Genomic DNA, 20,781 nt, shown 5'->3' on the forward strand with positions numbered 1-20,781 from the left:
TTAGATAGTGATCTTTCCTCTCTATGACCTTGGCAGTGGCTGTCCCATTCTTTTCTGTGTCCTTCAGCACATAGTCTTGGACCTTGGAATGTGTAAGTCTGCAACACTTGATTGAGGATAACTCTGCATTGAAAAAACAACAAATTTCAGGGAGTCCATAGGGTGCTTTTCACTGATTTGATGATCCTCTGGACACATTTTGGTGTGCTTTCCAGGGAAAAGCAAAAATGGTACAGAGTACTGTGTCACAGAGCACTTCAGGAAGAATTTTGACAAGAACTACTGCATCTCTCTCCAGAATTTCTTTACAAAGGTACATTCAGATGGATATGTATAATGGTCTCTTAGTTATGGCTCAGGTCCCCCTCAGGTCGGCTCTCTTAATCTGCCTCACAGTGATGCTTGCAGAAAACCACCTCCAATTTCAAACATTGCAGCTTTGTTTAAGTTACTTTTTTGAAAACAAATTAGTAATTTCTTGTATACACACATGGTGATCAGTGTGCAGATGCAATTCACAGTATTGACTTCCAGTTTAGGAAGTTACTGTTATGCACAGACCTTGGAAGTCTATGCAGAAGAAAAGATAATTATGGGAACAGGTCTAGGCAAAACCTACTGAACCTGACATAGTCTGAGACCTTCAAATAATTCTTTTAATTAGATTGGTGATAGAGTCATAGAGTCATTGAGATGTATAGCACGGAAACACCCTTCGGTCCAACTCATCTATGTCGACCAGATATCCCAACCCAATCTAATCCCACCAGCCAGCACCCACCCTATATCCCTCCAAACCCTTCCTATTCATATACCCATCCAGATACCTTTTAAATGTTGCAATTGTACTAGCCTCCACTACTTTCTCTGGCAGCTCATTCCATACACGTACCATGTTCTGTGTGAAAAAGTTGCCCTTTAGGTATCTTTTATATCTTTCCCCTCTCACCCTAAACCTATGCCCTCTAGTTCTGAACTCCCCCATCCCAGGGAAGAAACTTTGTCTATTTATTGTATTCATGCTCTTCGTAATTTTATAAATCTCTGTAAGGTCACCCGTCAGCCTCCAACGCTCCAGGGAAAACAGCCCCAGCCTATTCAACTTCTCCCTATAGCTCAATTCCTCCAACCCTGGCAACATCCTTATAAAGTTATTCTGAACCGTTGCAAGTTTCACAACATCCTCTCTATAGGAAGGAAACTAGAATTGCATTCAATATTTCAAAAATGGCCTAACCAATGTCCTGGACAGCTGCAACATGACCTCCCAACTCCTGTACTCAAAACTCCGATCAATAAAGGAAAGCATGTCAAACGCCTTCTTCACTATCTACCTGCGACTCCACTTTCAAGGAGCTATGAAACTGCACTCCAAGGATTTTTTGTTCAGCAAACTCCCTAGGTCCTTACCATTAAATGTATAAATCCTACTAAGATTTGCTTTCCCAAAATGCGGCATCTCACATTTATCTAAGTTAAACTCCATCTGCCACACCTTAGCCCATTGGCCCATCTGATCAAGATCCCATTGTACATTGAGGTAACCTTCTTCACTGTCCACTACACCTCTAATTTTGGTGTCATCTGCAAACTTACTAACTATACCTTTTCTGCTCATATCTAACTCATTTATATAAATGACGAAAAGTAATGGAACCAGCACCAATCCTTGTGGCACTCCAGTGGTCACAGGCCTCCAGTCTGAAAAGCAATCCTCCACAACCACCCTCTGTCTTCTACCTTTGAGCCAGTTCTTTATCCAAATGGCTAGTTCTCCCTGTATTCCATGAGATCTAACCTTGCTAACCAGTCTCCCATGGGGAACCTTGTCAAACGCCTTTCTGAAGTCCATATAGATCACATACACCGCTCTGCCCTCATCAATCCTCTTTGTTACGTCTTCAAAAAATTCAATTAAATTTGTGAGACATGACTTCCCACACTCAAAGCCATGCTGATTATCCCTAATCAATCCTTGTCTTTCCAAATACATATGCATCCTGTCCCTAAGGATTCCCTTCAACATCTTGCCCACCACCAACGTCAGGCTCACTGGTCTATAGTTCCCTGGCTTGTCCTCACCACCCTTCTTAAACAGTGGCACCATATTAGCCAACCTCCAGTCTTCCGGCACCTCACCTGTGACTATTGATGATGCAACTATCTCAGCAATATGCTACCGTTCCTCTAAATTCTCCAGTCATTGTGTGGACCTTTGAAGTCCAAGAGCTGGAGAAACTGTAAGTGAACACATCAACACTTCAATTGGCCTGCATGGACCCTCAGAGCAGCAACACAGTCAAGTAGCTTAGAGGGAACCTTGATGATATTGTCGATTAAAGAAGGTCTCAGACTTCGAAGGTCCATGCAATGACTGGAGAATTTAGAGGGAATGTAGCATATCATCAATCTAATCAAATGTAATATTTCTTAAGACCAGTAGAGCAGTGGGACTAACAATGAAAACAGTATGGCCCTCCAACCTCAGTCATAACAATTCATTATATTGCGCAGTAAAATAAGCTTTTAATTTTAGAACTTAGCACATCAAGAGGCTGATTTGTCTAATACATCATGAGATTTCCCCTGTACTGGTAGGTCAAAAAAGATCTCAATATTGTTCATTAAATTAAGCACATTGATTCTAGGAGTTTATTTTGATCTCAGTCCACTAAAGACATTTACATATAAACAAAATCATACTTACATATCTGTTTTGTACAGAATAATACATTTCATAGAATTATACAGTACAGAAGGGGCCCTTTGACCTATCAACTCTATACCAGCAAAAACTCACAACTGTCTACACTAGTCCCACTTTCCCTGAACGAGGCCATTAACTTTGAATATTATGTCACTTCAACTGCTCTTCCAGGTTCATTTTAAAGGTTGTGAGATTTCCTGTCTCAACTACCTTCCCATACAGTAAAATTTGAGTCTATTGTGATCTTCTTATGTAGCGGGCACTTTGGATTTGTGACACGTTACATTTAACTAACTTATGTTCAATTTGAAATGTACATTTTTTGTATTTCTATTAGCATTGTTCATTTCAGATTATAGGATACAATGTCAGTTTCTGATATATTTCACTGAAACCTGATATAACCAAACAGAATAAAAGTTTGCCTTTCTGTGGCACTTTTCACAACCACCACATTTTACAGCCAATTAAGCAGCTGAAGTGTGGTCACTGTTGTAATATATTAAATATAGTAGCCAATCTGCAAATAGTAAAATCCCATAAAGAGTAATACGATAATGATCAGATATTCAGGTCTGGATGTTGCTTGAGGTATAACTGTTAGCCAAGCTATCAGGAAACTTTCCCCTAGTCTTCTTCAGAATAGTGCTGTGAGATTTTATGTACTCATCCAAATATGAAGATAAGGTCTTTGTTCAAGGTTCCATCCAAATAGCAGCATTTTCTCCTAATGAGTACTGCTGAAGAGTTCCCTTAGTACTGCATTAATCAAGTCAGCCTTAATCTTTGTGCTGAAGACATTGAGCATAGCAACTCAAAATGTACAGTATGATCAGCCACAGCTGACATGAAACTCAGAAATAGTGACATATATGTCTATAATTTTGTTTTCAATCCTGGGCAGCTTGTGCAGTCCAAACTGTGATGCTTTTGCACTATGAACATATTTGAAGTATAATGCATGCTCTGAACAAGATTTTAATATATTCAATGTATAGATAATTACCATAAAAATGAGCTTGTATTGGAGAGTAGCATTCCTTCTTTATACTGTATAGAAACTAGACATAAATTCTAACAATTCTCATCTGCTCATGTAACTTGGTAATTTTAAGTTTCTTTACCAAATAAATGCCAAGATTATTAAAGTATCAAGCACACTGGCAGCTATTGGCACTAAAATAGAATGAATTGTCCACAATAAAACATCAGGATGGCAGCAATCTATTTTTAGTATTTAGAATTATAAATCATCTGAGCCTTGTACTCCAAGTCAGTGTTCCCCCCCGTATTAACTTCTCACTTTCAAAGATATACCATTTTTTGGAATGTACTAAGTAGAGAGTACTGTGTACTCTGAAACACTTCAGTACGTAACACTAGTACCAAATTTCTTTAAGGTATCTGCACTCTAATTCAGCAATCTTGTGCATTCTTAATTATAATTGCCCCATCATTGATGATTGTGCCTTCAGTTACCAGTTCCTGAACTCTCACTTTCCTTCTTTACACATTTCATAAGTCTACCTCTTTGATCTAAGTTTTGGTAATCTGACTTTTTATCTCTTTACTGAAAACAACGAATGTTGGAGATCATAGCAGGTCAGACATCATCCACGGACAGTGAGCAAGCTAACGTTTCGAGTTCAGATGACTTCATCAGAGCTAAAGTGAAGTGTGGAGGGGTCAGCATTTATGCTATACTTGTGTGTGTGTGTGGGGGGGGGGGTAGTGTGGAGAGGGGTTTGTGGTGGAGGTGTAGAATGCTGGTAGAAAAACGATGTTCATTGTGTAGGTTAAGTGATTGTAATGTGAGAATGGCAGAACTATGGTGTGTCTAACTGCCAGACGTGAAAGAAAAGACAGCCCCACTGGGATGGGGGGAGGGTAGAGAGGACATGGTGACAAAGAATGTACAAGTAAAGAAGAAAGGGAAGAAATGGGAGAATATAACAAATAAAGATAAGAGAAAGGGAAGAAATGGGAGTTGGTTCGCAATTTACTGGCACACCACATCTCCACCACTGCCACAAACCATCACGTCCCCTCCCCCTAAACAGCACAAATGCCAACCTCTCCAAACTTCATTTGAGCCCTGATGAAGAGTCATCTAGACTCAAAGCACTAGCTTTCTCTCTCTGTCCATGGATACTGTCTGACCTGCTGTGATCTCCAGCATTTGCTGTTGTCAGTGTAGATTCCAACACTCGCAATCATTTGCTTTTATTATCTCCTTATGTGGCTTGGTATATACTTTGCTTCTTACATGCAAACATGCAATATTGTCCCATTTCCTCATTAAAGTTATTGATTGCTATGGCAATGTTCAACTATAATAATAAGTGGTAAAGAATGGAATTCTGTATTTTGTACATTCATGAATACGGAGGCAAATGATAGAGGTCATACAGAGATGATAATTACAAATCTAATAAATGGCAAGTAACATTTGCACCACACAAGGGCCAAGCAACAACTGTCTTGAATGAGAGAAAACCTTACTATCTTTGCTTGATATTCAATTATATTAATGTTGTTGCATCCCCCATCATTAAGAACCTGGGGAGTTAATTGACCAGAAACTGAACTGGACTAGGCATAAGTACTGTGGCTACAAAAACAGGTCAGAGACAGGAATTCTGCAGTAGCTCACGTTCTGACACCCCAAAGCCTGTTCACTATCTACAAATCAGGAATGTGATGAAATACTGGCCTGGAGGAGGGTAACTCCAATGCGTGACAAAATTGATACCGTTCAGCACAAACAGGCCACTCACTAGCATCACAGTTACCACCATAAACATTCACACCTTCCACTGCCTCACAGTGACAGCAGTGTGTGCCATTTGCAAAATCGTTGAAAAAATGTATCTATTCTTCTTTAACAACACCTTCCAAAACTGCGGCCTCAACTATAGAGTCATAGAGATGTACAGCACGGAAACATCTAGAAGAACAAGGGCAGCAGAGTTATGGGAACTACCTGAAAGATCCCCACTAAGCCACACAGCATCCTGATTTAGAACTATATCAATCCTCCTTCACAGTTGCTGAATCAAAATTCTGTAACTGCCTAATAGCACCACAGGTTTATAAGATGGACTGCAATGGTTAAACCGTGGTGCTCGCCACTACCTTCTTTCGGGCAATTAAGGATGAATAACAAAGACTGGCTTTGCCTGCAACACTTACATCTCATGAAAAAATTTTAAGAAGTCCTTATTTAGGCTATACCTCCAGTATAGTGTGCATATTTATGCACTGTACTCAAGACATCTAAATTGTAATACACTGTAAAAAATGTAATCTAAGTTCACCACATGGACTGTCTGTGTGGAGTTTGCACATTCTCCTCATGTCTACATGGGTTTCCTCCGGGTGCTACGGTTTCCTCCCACAGTCCAAAGATTATGGTAAATTGATCATGCTAAATTGCCCACAGTGTTTGGGATGTGTAGGTTAGGTGCATAAGTCAGGTGAAATGCAAAATAATAGGGTAAGGGAATTGGTCCAGGTAGGATACTCTTTGGAGGGTTGGTGTTGATTTGTTGGGCCAAATGGCCTGTTTCCACATTGTAGGGATTCTATGATACCAGGAATAATAAGATATGGCTGCAATGTGCCAGAAAATAATGAATGTGAAGAGTAATGAGTAATTGAGAGAGTTTGCTGATGGATCTTGGGAGTGTTGAATATTTGAGGGTATGTCTGAACAATATGGAAGATGTATAGTGGAGAACTGGGGGGAGAGAATCTTTTTGCTCACGCACCATTTCAAAATAAAGCTGGCTTGCTTCATTAAAATGATATATTTTTTAACCATTAGCAAAGATTGTCATTCATGAAAGATGTTGCTTTATATTATAACCAAATGCTCAATATCCATTGATTATGGTTATAGATTTTTTTTAAATCTAGGGTTGTGCTTCCTAAATGGTTTTCCAATATGAATAAAAATTGCCATCACCCCCATTGTGGTGTCTTGATAGAGCTGTGGGGGAAGGAAATGTCTTTAATCTTCAGTGATTTATTTTGAAAGCCTACTGTAGTAATTTGAACCAGATGGATCTCCATTGACTATGAGATCCTTGATCAGGGTTGTTAACCTCAGCCAATCAGGTACCCCTGACTGACCGATATAAACAGGGGGTTCAGAATCTTTTCACTTCGTGGACTGACTCTGAGTTGGTTGACCACAGCCAACGTACTGTGCACATGTAAATAAAGGGTGACTTGGTGACAGGATAATGGCTTCTGTGCAGTTGTTCCACCTGCTTTTCTGGAGCAGGATTCAGGCTTCAAAAATTGGTTAGTTAGGCCACGTTCACCATTTTAGAAGTGCGAGCATTTAAAGGGGTGTCACAGTTGTTAGCATTCAGTCCAGGTTGTACGATTCCTGTTGCTACCTTGGAGCTCACAACCTCGGTACTTTGTCTCACCACTCACAGTTTGGGAAGACCTGACCTAGATGCTGTATGGAATTTTGAAAGCATCTTTTAAATTTGTCTTCCAGTTTTATTCCCTCTTCATTGATGGATGGTAGGGAACATTTTAGTGGATATTGGTTGCTGGGATATATGTTTGCAGACACTAGTTGATCGGTATATTTTCACTGACATTGATTGGCTTCCAGCACATCACCCAAGTTGTCATTCTCCTGTGTGATCTTAAGCCATGATTTTCAGTATGGTATGTGATCTTCGGGTCATCAAAATCAATGTGTGCACCAAACATCCATGCCTGTGAACTTTTAGCAAAGGTCACTTGCCAGTAATCACGGGTAGAAACCTTGGCTTATTATTCCACTCTCCACTGCAAGTGTTTTTATGAGGTCAATTTGCAGCAGCCATACTGTTACCCTGACCAATATCAACTGACTCAGTGCAAATTGATCTGTATGGCACAGTTCCAAATGTTACGTTGAATTTGCTAATTGAGCACATTTGATAGAATAGGGCACATATTGAGTAGATTTGCAGATCTCTTTTGGCATATTTTGAACATGTAAATTAGAAATCTACATCTTAATTACTATATTTATGATGCACAAAATAAATAATATAATTTAAGAATGTCCCTGAATTACAAACACAATGTGTATACAAAAGACAAACACCAAAGACAGAAAAAGAGGTATATTAGAGCTGTCCATGGAAACAATATTTGCCCTATATATAAGCAAACCGGGGGCCAAATGCCTGTCTGAGGCCTCCCTTGCAAAATTAGCTGAATGCATTCATTGTGAAGTCAGCTGCTTAACAAGTGTGGTCAGTGTGTAGCTTAACCAATGAATCTTAAAGGGGACCACTGAAAGCCATCAACAAAAAAGTAACTTTAAATAATTACTTTTAAAAATGTGGAGCCAGGAGATGCAGGAACGCTTTTCTCTGCTCAACTGCAATCCCAAGAATGTGGCCTGCTGCTGTTGAACACACCACAAATTGGTTAAAGAAAACATAGAACTGTGAATGCAGAAGATCTGTAACAAAATCAGAAGTTGCAGGAGAAACCCAACAAGTCTGGCAGCATCTGTGGAGCGAAAGCCCAGTGACCCTTCTTCAGAATCATGCTGAAGAATTGCTCTGCTTTCTCTCTACAGATGCTGCCAGATCTGCTGAGTTTCTTCAGTATTTTCTGTTTTTGCTTCACTGCAAATCAGTGCCTCCCCCTTAATCGCTTGCCACCTCTCTCAATTTCCCCCTCTCTGACAATCACATGCCTTCCCCCTCACTCAAACAATTCCTTTCTTGTTTGGTCCCTTTCTCTTCCAGAATCTATCTAAGAACTGCCAGTGATGCAGAGGCACAAACTTGCCATTCATTTATCCTGATGAGCTGCCTAAAACTAGCTACAGTTTCTAATGCAGCGGTCTCATATAAATTAGGCCAGGTGCCCTGTATACACTTTGCATGGGCCAAGCTGCATGTGTTACCAATTTACTTATGGAAGAAAAAGTAGTGGTAGCTATTAAAACATGCAGCCAGATCTATTTTAACAATATATCAACTAGAATGCAAAATTTACTTGTAGCACAGCAGATAAGTAGCATGATTATGAAGAAGAGTGGCAGCTGAGAGAGAGAGAGAGAGAGAGAGAGAAACCATAGAAGAATCCGTACAGTGTGTAAACAGGCCCTTCAGCCCAACAGGTCCACACCGACCCTGTTAAGAGTAACCCACCCAGACCCATTCCCCTACCCTATTACTCTACATTTGCCCCCGATTAATGCACCTAAACTACACATCCCTGAACACTATGGGGAATTTAGCATGGCCAGTTCACCTAATCTGCACTTAGAGTCATAGAGATGTACAGCATGGAAACAGACCCTTCGGTCCAACCTGTTCATGCCAACCAGATGTCCCAACCCAATCTAGTCCCACCGGCCAACACCCAGCCCATATCCCTCCAAACCCTTCCTATTCATATACCCATCCAGATGCCTTATAAATGGTGCAATTGCAGCAGCCTCCACCATTTTCTCTGGCAGCCCATTCTACACACACACTACCCTCTGTGTGAAAAGGTTGCCACTTAGGTCTTTTTATAACTTTCCCCTCTCGTCCTAAACCTATGCCCTCTAGTTCTGGACTCCCCCTTGTCTATTTACCCTATCCATTCCCCTCATGATTTTATAAACCTCTAGAAGGTCAGCCCTCAGCCTCTGACACTCCAGGGAAAACAGCCCAGCCTATTCAGCCTCTCCCTATAGCTCAAATCCTCCAACTCTGGCAACATAATTGTAAACCTTTTCTGAATCCTTTCAAATTTCATAACATCATTCCGATAGAAAGGAGACCAGAATTGCACACAATATTTCAAAAGTGGCCAAACCAATGTCCTGGACAGCTGCAACATGACCTTCCAACTCTTGTACTCAATACTCTGACTAATAAAGGAAAGCATATCAAATGCCTTCTTCACTTTTCTATCTACCTGCCACTCCACTTTCAAGGAGCTATGGACCTGCACTCCAAGATCTCTTTGTTCAGCAACACTTCCTTGGACCTTACCACTAAGTGTATAAGTCCTGCTAAGAATTGCTTTCCCAAAATACAGCACCTCACATTTATCTAAATTAAACTCCATCTGCCACTTTTCAGGACTGTGGGAGGAAACTGAAGCACCTGGAGGAAACCCACGCAGACATGGGAAGAATGTGCAAGCTCCACACAGACAGTCGCCCAAGGCTAGAATTGAACCCGGGTTGCTGGTACTGTGAGGCAGTACTGCTAATCACTGAGCCACTGTACCACCCTAAAATGTAGGCACCTGGATTCGAACCTCCGCGGAGAAACCCCAATAAAGTACATACGTTCATCACCCTAACCAGTCAACCATGACTACAGGTCCCATATATGTCATTCATGAGTTCTTTGCAGTGTTGATTGCCATTTTCTTTTTGCACCAATAACTGAGCATGAAGCCAGTACATCTAAACTTTTCCTCGATAAGTACATAAAGGGGATTTGTCCACCCCATGAATATTGTTGTCTTGCTATTAGGAAAATAAAGTGCATTGTTTTTCCTATGCAATGTAAATGAGTTTCTGTCTTTATGAAAGTTAAACATTTAACCATTTTTATTGTTTGCAGAAGAGTAATATTCTACAGATACCACTTTTAACTTGACAGTCACATTTAGGTGAGCTAATAATTTAATATAAATTATGTCATCAGGATGATAAGGATGGTGCTCATTTAAATTGCATTTGTGGCATTTTAAACTGGAGCCAAGAAATTGAATGACATATTAATTCATTTATTGAGTGTGTGTTTTAGTATATTTCAAGTTAAAAATTACTGGGAGTTAGACTGAGCTTTGACGCACTTGTGTCTTTCAAGACCACCTAATCTGAAAAAATGGTGTGCATGCACAAATCTTAATGTCATGACAGTGTAATTATAATATTGAATATATTTTGTAAAGAAGGATAATCTGACTTTTAAACATTGAACACAAAATTGTACAACAAGGCCCCCAGAAGTTGCATGACTACTCTTATTGATTCACAGTCAGCTACAACAAACAAATGTTGAGTTATCTCAGCATCAATGATAAAGAGAGACATTCATCCTTAGAGAACACGATGTGGAAGTGCTGGTGTTGGATTGGGACGGACAAAGTTAAAATTCACACAACACCAGGTTATAGTCCAATAGGTTTATTTGAAAGTACAAGCTTTCAGAGCATTGTTCCTTTGTCAGATAGCTAGTGGGGCAGGATCATAGGACACAGAATTTATAGTAAGAGATCAAAGTATCATACAATTGATGCGATATTGAACAAACCTAATTTGCTGCTAAGTCTGTAATCACTCAGAATGGGTATGCAGGTGTTGATTGATTAATATGTAAATATCAGAACTTCTTTCAAGCCACAGTCCCAAGATAACTTAAGGTTTTATCAGTATTTAAAAAAAGGTAACATTTCAGCTCAAGCAATGCACTGAAGGTGTAAAGTTAGTGTCTGTCTGTAGCCCAACTTTGAATTAATTACACAGTCTGTGGGCAGTCAGTCCATTTGACATTTTATAAATTCCTACTTTGGAAATTGAACCAGTCTCACTCAAGGTTGGGATACAGACTCTAATCTCACACTTTTAATGCATTATCCAAGCTAAGACGTCACCTTTTTTTTATACTGTTAAAACCTTAAGTTATCTTGGGACTGTGACTTGAAAGAAGTTCTGGGATTTACATATTAATCAATCGAAACTTGCATCCCTATTCTAAGTGATTAAAGACTTAACAACAATTTAGGTTTGTTCAATACATTGCATCTGGTGTGTGACATTTCGATCTTTTTCTATAAATTCTGTGTCCTATGATCCTGCCCAATGAGTTACCTGATGAAAGAGCAGTGCTCCAAAAGCTTGTACTTGCAAATAAACGCATCGGACTATAACATGGTGTTGTGAGACGTTTTACTTGGAGAACTCAATAGATCACTCTAAAGGTGTGAGAATTCAAGGCTTCTCAGAAAACAGAAGACTGGAATCACACCACAGAGAATTCCAATATAATTTACTTTGTTTTTTAGAAGTTAAGTTGCATTAAATCAAAGTTAGGTTGCATTTGCTGACAAAAGTGCATGCCATTTTAAATTGCACCTGCGCACATACAAATGCCTTCGGAGTTGGGGCAGAACATGCTCTGCATGCTTGTGGGAGACCAGGACTTGGGAAGGGGGGAAGGTGTTGGGACCCAGAAGAGAACCAGAGGAAAGGGAGTGGCTGGAATGGGTGAAGCAAGAGCCTTCCGGCTCTTGGTTCATCCTTATCTCATCATCACCAGGCCTGTCTGTTCTCTCTCTTCCTTCCCTCACATCCAAATCCCATTTCAATGTTGCACCTGTTCTGTGCATACACATTTTCAAGAGTGCAGGCTTGTGCAGTTGCCTTGCAATTCTGATGTCAGCAGCCATTGCCACCAACTTAACACAGCTGCCATTTTACTTCCACTGTGACAAGCAAGACTGTGTGACACCATTTTGTCAGAATACCATGATGGATTCTGAGAGATAGAATGAAAGAAGTTCTCAAAAGAAATTCAAGGAGAAAGTCTTTCACAAATAAACCACAGTGTTGTTGAAGAAATCCAGGCAATCTGCAAATATCATAACTGCGGAACAAGTGAGGAACAAGAAACTTTCTCTCTCTCAAAGGCCGTTCACCTACTGAGTCCAAGGGTACTAACAACCTCCAACTATTTAAGCACAGAAGACATCGCAGGTGCTGAATTCTGACATCAAGTTTCCAACACTTTCACTTTGGAAAGAGAATTTGCAAGTAACTAAAAGGCCTGCAATGACAACAGACTGATCGTACTTCAATCGTCTTAGGAATCTTTTGTTCATACCTACCTTTAAACTTTGTATCTGTTCTTTAGCCAATTACTATCACTTTTTTTTTAACGAAGTAACTTTCAGCAATAGTTGTGTAATGAGCAAAACTTTATCTTGTTCAAGACACTTTCTTATTGGTTGTTTTTAAATCATAACATTTGAAACACTAAAAGTAGGATTAAATGAGCTAAACAAAGCTCACAGATTTCTCTGCAGACATATCTGGAATGGTTATGGCAACAATGAAGAAAAATAAGAGGGATCATTGATAATTAAATATGTACATGCCCATCTAATGAATGCATGCAGAACTGTAATATTAGAATATCAATCAGAAACATAGGTCTGATAGTTGTAGTTTTAAAACTGTACATGGTAGTCAACACCTTGTCTTAACCTTGTATCTCTGAATACAATGTTAACTCGATTGAAAGTTTCCCACCACCTACTGACTACTTGGCTTATTCTGGCTGTTCAAGCAATAATAACTGTCGCTAGAGGTTTCTGTACTTAGCTTAAATTTGTCTAGTCTGCAGTGACTGGTCTGGCAGCTGCCGCAGATCGTATTTATTCAGTTAAAATTCTCCGTTGAAATAAGTTGCATCCAGGCATGGGTGTCCTGCTCGGGCTTCATTTTAAAATTGAGTAGATTAAGTGAATATAGAGAGGTCTAATGGAGCAGGGGGAAAAGTAAGTGAACAAGCATCTGCTAGGGCAATTATCTTACTTAAATTTCCATGAGGACCAATCCATGAGATATCTTTGCTTCATAGAAGAGGTTGTGACTGAAATTTGTCACTTTCCTCATTCACAACTGCAACACCAAAGCAGGGTAAAGATAATATTGCCTGGACTTCTGAAGGTGGCTGTAGCTGTTCCATGCATTTGGCTTCTTCAAACTGCAGTTGCTGATATAGGCATAATTTCTAGTAAGCATTGCACAAGGTCAATCACCAATGCTATCTGTATAGAGAGAAATGGATTGTCACAAACATAAAGTTTGCAATGTTATGTTTTCAGTCTGCCTCATTAAGATAATATGGAATGGTGGTGGGGCCATATGACCTGCTCCAAATTCTGGCTGATGCAAGTCTGAGTAATATGAATGTCAAGAGGACAAAAAGAGCTCAGGGCTGACTTGTCGAAAGATGTCACAAGGTGTTCATACCTGTAGATAATGATAAGAGTTATGGTACTGATTGTGGGTTGACATTTACTTTACATGTCCTCACAGGGAGGTGTGAGGAATGTTTGATTTGATTTATTGTAGTCACATGTACCTAAGTACAGTGAAAAGCTTTCTTTTGCAAGCAGCACAGGCAGATCATAGCAAGCAGGGACATACAGATCATAGGGTGCTTAGACAGAGCGAGGTATACAGGTTACACTGCACAGGAGGTGTACAAAGCCAGATCAACATTATTTGAAGTTAGAGAGGTCCATTTAGCAGTCTAATAACAGCAGGAAGAAACTGTTTGTGAACTTGTTGGTGAGTGTGTTCAAGCTTCTGTATCTTCAGCCTGATGGAAGAGGTTGGAAGAGAGTATTACTGGGGTGGGAGGAGTCTTTAATGACGTTGGCAGCCTTTCTGTGGCATTGAGAAGTGTACGTGTAGTCCATGGATGAGAGGTTGGCTTCCGTGATTGCTTAGGCTGTGCACACAACTTTCTGTATGTTCTTATGGTCCTGGGCAGAACAGTTGCTGTGCCAGGCTGTTTTTCACCTGGATAGTATGCTTTCTACAGTGTATCTGTAAAACTTGGTGAGAGTTCTTACAGACATGCCAAATTCCCTAAGCCATCTGAGGAAGAAGAGGCATTGTTGTGCTTCTTGACTATTGCACCTACATGGCAAGTCCAAGGCAGATTGTCAGTTATCATCACTCCTAGGATCTTGACACTCTTGACCCTCTCAACCTCAGCTCAATTGACGTAGATGGGGGTGCATCATCCTCTTTTCTTCCTAAAGTCACTGATCGGTTCTTTTGTTTTATTGACATTGAGAGAGAGATTGTTATCATTGCACCATGACACCAAGCACTCTATCGCCTTCCTGTATTCTGACTCATCATTGTTTGATACCCATCCTGTCACAATGGTGTTATCAGCAAATTTGTGGATGGTGTTCATTTGGAATTTGGCTACACAGTCATGTGTGTACAGGGAGTACAGTCGAGGGCTGAGAACATATCCTTGTGAGGCGCCAGCATTGAGGATTATTGTGGACGAGGTGCAGTTGTCTATCTTCATTGATTCCAGTCTGTGGGTCAGGAAGCTGAGGATCCAGTTGCAGAGGGCAGAGCCGAGACCTAGGGCTCAGAGTTTTGAGATTAGTCTGGAAGGGATTGTGGTATTGAAGACGGAGCTGTAGTTGATGAGTAGGAGCCTGATGTAGTTGTCCTTGTTATCCAGATGTTTCAGGGATGAGTGTAGGTTTGGGAAAAGGCACCCACTATGGACCTATTACATTGGTAGGCAAATTGCAGGGTATCAAGGCAGGCTGGGAGGCTAGACTTGATGTAGGCCATGACTAACTTCTTGAAGCACTTCATGATTATGGAGATCAGAACCATTGGGTGGTAATCATTAAGGCACGTTGTATTTGTTTTCTTTGGTATTGGGATCATAGCGGTCTTCTTGAAGCAGATGGGGACCTCACCATGTCATGGGAAAGGTTGAAGATGTCAGTGTATACCTCCATCAGTGGTTCCACACAAGATCTAAGTGCATAGCAAGGGACTCTGTCTGGGCCCATCACTTTCCAACTTAACAAACAGTTACATTTTAAACTGTCTGTTTAATTCCAAGATAAAATTGAGTTGGAGGTCTGGAAGGTAGCTAATAATTATTTCTACTTTGATACAGAGCCCATGTGATTCACTTTGCCCTGAAGTTAGTTTTTAAGTGGAGAAAGTGAATAGTAAGTCATTGTAGTACCAGGTGGCAAGGTTTCCTCAGATATCACTGAATCTCCTCAGTCTGCAGCTACCTGAAAGACAAAGTTCAAGAGATTGAAGTAGCTATTTGAAGCAAAGAAAATGCTGAGCATCTCGGCACAAAAGCAAAGTATACTCAGGTGAAGAGACAGGGTTTATGAGAATTTAAATGAGGCTGGAAGAGTTGTCTAGTTTGCCTCGAGGGAAGGAATCTCCACTGTAATCCTCGCAGTGGAAGTCAGTTCACAGATTGGAACAAACCTCACTGGGAAAGTGAAAATTCATCATGAACAAAGAATTATTTTGGACTGGAGGATGACGTCTCCACTTAATGGCTGACGTCAAATATAATTTTAGTGGGAAATTTTCAGTCATGTTAAATGGGAAATTTCTTTCCAGCTGTTTTGAATGTAAGTTGCCTAATATTTAATCAAATGTTGCTTTGAGTTTGTTTCTTATAGTGAAAGTCCTGAAATCTAGAATGTGATCCTTTCAATTAATCACTTGAAATTCAGATATCTTCATATCAGTTTTCAATTTGTTTGGAGATCATAATAAGCTTTACCTCATTCTTTGTTGCCTCAGGGAAGTGTGGATATTGCCAGTAGAATGGCAGCGGTGGGATTATGATTTTTTCCATTCTGAAGAAGCAGTGGATTCAAGCACCAAGAAATCACAACCACTTTCCCATTGTGGTATAATCCTAGTCCTCTGTTAGAGAACAGGTTAATAGTCTGCTATGAAGTTCTGGAAATCCCTGTGAACAGTGTTATCCATAAACAAATTGTAAGGGAGCAATCTGAGCTCTCTGAAGCTGTTTCTGCTGCTATGGAAACTGATGGATACAGTTATACGTACTGACCATCACATGCAGCATCGTGATGTGTCCCACAATTGAGCTATTATCACTTGATCCACCTCAGAACAGATGGACTTCAAGTTCTGTACATATCCCTGTGCTAAATTGGTTCTAGACTGCTATATATACCTTCACAAAGAGCTGGATTTTAAGGATTCCTGCCGAGAGTCTGTTTGGTGGGAGTCTGAATGTCAATTATAATGGATGGCTAGTGCATCACTTACTCTTGATCTGGTATTAATCTGCCTGCTGTTAGGCTTATTGAGGTCCATTGCTACTCAATTAAGAGGCAAATAAGTGTCTTGATCAGTATTCCAGTTTAGAAACTGGCAAATGTGATGTTTCTTCATGGGAATACAGGGAAAGCCAAGGCCATTGCACCACAGGCACTCAGCAATATGCTGAGCAAGAAGAAAAGTGGAACAGCAATACCACTGGGAGATTCTGCAGTCAAGAGCTTAGAGAAGTATGTGATATCTATGGCATTAAACATTACCCTAGGGAGACGTGTTGCTTCCCTGGTGTCAGGGTCAAGAATGTCACAGAACGACTGAAGGGCATCCGGCTAGGGGAGGGGGAATCAACCTGTTGTGGTTCACATTGGTACCAACCACATCGATAGCAAGAGGATGAGTCCTGAAGGCAGATTTCACAGAATTAGGAAGGATATTAAAATGTAGGATCTTGAAAGCAGTAATCTAAGGATTACTCTTAGATCCAAGTGCTACAGAGCATGAAGACATGCGGATTGATCAATTCAATACATGGCTGGAGAACTGCTGTAGCAGGGAGGGTATTGTATTTCTCTGAAGCTGTTTCTGCTGCTATGGAAACTGATAGATACAGTTACATGTACTGACCATCACATGCAGGGAGAGTAGTGTAAGTGGAACATGTACAAGCTGAATGTGTTACGCTTTAATAAGACTGGGACTGATATCCTCACAGGGAGATTTGTGAGTGTAGTTTAAACAACCCTTTCAGGTGAATGCGAATCTGAGGGGTAATGCAATTTGAAGGAGATAAACTTGGTAAGAGGAAGTTAAAAAGATGCTGGAGATATAAACATGAGAAATAAAGTCCAGCATTGAATATGCTTCAGAAATGGTATAATATCAAAAGGACAAAGTTAAGGGCATTCTACCTGAGTGCAATCAGAATTCAGAGCAAGGTAGATGATCTAAAGGCACACATAGAGATGCATGGGCATGATTTAATTGCCACTTACAGCAACGTAGCCACATGGTGACCAAGACGGGGAACTGAATATTCAAGGTTACTTGAAAATCAGGAAGGACAGACAAGAAGGAAAAGGTGGTGGAATTGCACTGATGATAAGAGATGGGATCAGTACTTTAGTACAGGAGAATCTCACATCAGACACAAGGGACAACAGATATTGGTTAGAGTTATTTATAGGCCATAAAATAGTAGTGCAATGTGGGCAGTCATAGAGTCATAGAGATGTACACCACGGAAACAGACCCTTTGGTCCCAATCTAATCTAGTTCCATTTGCCACCACTTTGCCAATATCCCTCTAAACCTTTCCTATTCATATACCCATCCAGGTGCCTTTTAAATGCTGCAATTGTACTAGCCTCCACTACTTCCTCTGGCAGCTCATTCCATACACGCACAACTCTCTGTTTGAAAAGGTTGCCCTTTAGATCCCTTATATCTTTCCCCTGTCACCCTAACCCTTTAGCTCAGGACTCCCACAGCCCAGAGAAAAGACTTTGTCAATTTATCCTATCCATGCTCCTCATGATTTTATAAACCTCTATAAGGTCATGCCTCAGCCTCTGATGCTCCAGGGAAAACAGCCCCAACCTATTCAGCCTCTCCTTCCAGCTCAAAACCTCCAACCCCTGGCAACATCCTTGTAAATCTTTTCTGAACCCTTTCAAGTTTCACAACATCCTTTCTATAGGAAAGAATCGAAAATTGCATGCAATATTCCAGAAGTACACTAACCAATGTCCTGTACAGCCGCACCATGACCTCCCAACTCCTATACTAAATATTCTGATCAATAAGGGAAAGCATACCAAACACCTTCTTCACTATCATAGCTACCTGTGACTCTACTTTCAAGGAACTATGAATCTGCACTCCAAAGATTTTTTGTTCAGCAACACTCTTTAGGACCTAGAGTCTTACATGGATTCATGCAGTCTTTGAGCAAAGTACAATGTAACTTGTACAAATTCACCCCACAAATGTATATGTATATGTGTGCATGTGGGTTTTTGTGTGTGTGTGTGAGTGACTATGTCTGTCTGGGTTGGGGGGTTGTGAGTGTGAGAGAGAGTGTGCATGTGTGTGTATGTGAGTGTAGAGTGTCTTAAGTCTGTAAGAGGGTGCATGTGTGAGTGTGGGAGTGTGTGTGTCTGTAGGAGTGTGTGTGCGTGTCTGTATATACGTGTGAATGTGTGTGTGTATGTGTGTATAGTGCAATGGTGGTCACCCGTAGTGTGACATGAACCCAAGGTCCCGGTGTCATCTGCAAACTTACTAACTATACCTCTGATGTTCACATTCCAAATCATTTATATAAATGACGAAAAATAATGGACCCAGCACCAATCCTTGTGTGTTCCTCTCATTTTTTTACTTCTGCACAAAGCTCCGAGGTCTGTGCGTGGAAGCAATTTTGGACTCAGGAATCAATGCTCCAATTGGCATTGGCACGCGAATCACCATGCACAGAATGTTGAAGTGGCAGCATGCATGCACAGCTTAGAGGGAACTTTGGCGTGGGGCATGATATACATTAGGTGATGAAGAATGCAGGCAGTATGGGCAAAACAGTTTTCATGGGTGACTTCAATCTGTATATAGACTGGGTAAATCAATTTAGACTAAAACTGTGGAGGACAGGTATCTGGCGTGTGTTAGGGATGGTTTTCTAGAGCAGTATGTTGAGGAACCAATGTGCTATTTTAGATCTAGTGTTATGGAATAATAAAGGGCTAGTTAATAATCTGTAAAAGATTATTTTGGGATGAGTGACCACAATATGATAGAATTTTATGTTATGTTGGGGAGAACAAATGTGTTAAATTTGAATGAGGGAAATTATGAGGACCTGAGGCACAAATTGGCTGAAGTGGACTGGGAAAACATATTGGAAAGCATGGCTATAAATACGCAATGGATAGTCTTTACAGAACTGTTACGTGACATATAGCAAATACACATTGCTTCAAGATTCTTTCAAAATTCAGAAAAGTTCAGTAAACCATAGCAAACAAAAATGAAGTCCAGGATTGTATAGTGTTAAAGAAAAGGCCTACAAGGTTGCCAGAAATGGCAGTCAATCTGAGGATTGGGAAGTCTTTAGAATACAGCAAAGGAGGACAAAGACACTGATAATTGAAAAGGAGAATAGAATATGAATGTAATCAAGCAAAACATGATAAAAACGGACTGTAAAAGCTGCTCTCAGTACAATAGTATATGGAAATGCAGCTTCAGGATGATCTGGACAAGCATAATGACTAGATATGAGCATGGCAGCGACAATACACAGTGGACAAATGTGAGGTTCTCCACTTTGGGAGGAGAAGCATACGTGCAGTGTATTTAGAGTCATACAGATGTACAGCATGGAAACCGACCCTTCGGTCCAACCCGTCCATGTCGACCAGATATCCCAACCCAGTCTAGTCCCACCTGCCATCACCTGGCCCATATCCCTCCAAACCCTTCCTATTCATATACCCATCCAAAAGCCTTTTAAATGTTGCAATTGTACTAGCCTCCACCACTTCCTCTGGCAGCTCATTCCATATACGTACCATCCTCTGTGTGAAAATATTGTCCCTTAGGTCTCTTTTAGATCTTTCCCCTCTCACCCTAAACCTATGCCCTCTAGTTCTGGACTATGCCCTCTAGTTCTGGACTCCCCGACCCCAGGGAAAAGACTTTGTCTATTTATCCCATCCGTATCCCTCATGATTTTGTAAACCTCTATAAGGTCACCCCTCAGCCTCCAACGCTCCAGGGAAAACAGCCCCAGCCTGTTCAGCCTCTCCCTTCAGCTCAAGTCCTCCAACCCTGGCAACATCCTTGGAAATCTTTTCTGAACCCTTTCAAGCTTCACAACATCTTTCCGATAGGAAGGAGACCAGAATAGCACACAATATTCCAACAGTGGCCTAACCAATGTCCTGTACAGCCGCAACATGACCTCCCAACTCCTGTACTCAATACTCTGACCAATAAAAGAAAGCATACCCAACGCCTTCTTCATTATCCTATCTACCTGCGACTCCACTTTCAAGGAGCTATGAACCTGCACTCCAAGGTCTCTTTGTTCAGCAACAGTCCCTAGGACCTTACCATTAAGTGTATAAGTCCTGCTAAGATTTGCTTTCCCAAAATGCAACACCTCGCATTTATCTGAATTAAACTCCATCTGCCACTTCTC

The sequence above is a fragment of the Chiloscyllium plagiosum genome, chromosome 10, assembly GCF_004010195.1.
Source record: "Chiloscyllium plagiosum isolate BGI_BamShark_2017 chromosome 10, ASM401019v2, whole genome shotgun sequence".
Classification (NCBI taxonomy): domain Eukaryota; kingdom Metazoa; phylum Chordata; class Chondrichthyes; order Orectolobiformes; family Hemiscylliidae; genus Chiloscyllium; species Chiloscyllium plagiosum.